The sequence below is a fragment of the Heterodontus francisci genome, unplaced genomic scaffold (assembly GCF_036365525.1).
Source record: "Heterodontus francisci isolate sHetFra1 unplaced genomic scaffold, sHetFra1.hap1 HAP1_SCAFFOLD_43, whole genome shotgun sequence".
NCBI classification, from domain to species: domain Eukaryota; kingdom Metazoa; phylum Chordata; class Chondrichthyes; order Heterodontiformes; family Heterodontidae; genus Heterodontus; species Heterodontus francisci.
Genome location: NW_027141852.1, coordinates 6305679 through 6306438, shown reverse-complemented (window position 1 = coordinate 6306438; position 760 = coordinate 6305679). Strand labels below are relative to the sequence as shown.

The following is a 760-nucleotide window of genomic DNA, read 5'->3' as shown; positions in this document are numbered from 1 at the left end:
GAAGTTGACAAAAATTGGCAAAATAAAGCTGTTCATAAAATAGCACCAGCAATTTGAGTCGGTAAAAGCAAAATTGTGTTTTAAAAGTTTATTTAAACCGCTACGGGAAAATAGATTTTTATGTACTTTTCCAGTCGATCACTTCTTTTCCACAGTGAAATTGGCGGCTTTCACAAATTCAAATATTCTGCCAGGTTGACAGGTTCAACCAATGATTTTTTGTATTTTGTGCTTCGAGATTCTCTGATTGAATCATTCATGTAAGCTAATGGCTCTGTGGCCTAATGGATAAGGCGTCTGACTTTGATATATTCTATGATGTTATCAGAAGATTGCAGGTTCGAGTCCTGCCACGGTCATTTTGACCCAAAGGGATTATGCAGTGATTTGGGGATTGAGTCGGGGACTGAACAGATTGGAAACCCGACATGGACTCAATGGGGCGAATGGCCTCCTCATGTGCTGTCACTGACTTTATGAGAAGAGGGTGACCAATCAGAAGTGGGCTGGGGTTCCAGCGGGTTCAACCTGCAGGAATTCCAGGTCCCTGAATGACTGAGCTGAAACTGATCAGTTTCACTGCAGGAAACACCGTCTCGGGGGAAATAACATCACAAATAATTCCATTTGACTAATAATTCAATTATAAAACAATGGGCAGATGTGAAGGTGTGATGTTACTTTTCACTGTGAGGGGAGAATCCGCCATCTGGGTAAATCAGCAACTTTATAACATCGTCTGTACGTTTAGAAAAGAAAC

The 760-nt window shown here is 41.1% G+C and overlaps 1 non-coding gene across 1 annotated transcript; it reads left to right on the top strand.

Moving 5' to 3' along the window:
• The first annotated feature begins 270 nt into the window (after nucleotides 1-270).
• On the top strand, nucleotides 271-359 carry trnaq-uug (transfer RNA glutamine (anticodon UUG)). Its single transcript is given in 2 exon segments — nucleotides 271-307; nucleotides 324-359. It is a non-coding gene; the product is annotated as a tRNA-Gln (tRNA).
• The last annotated feature ends 401 nt before the right edge of the window (nucleotides 360-760 follow it).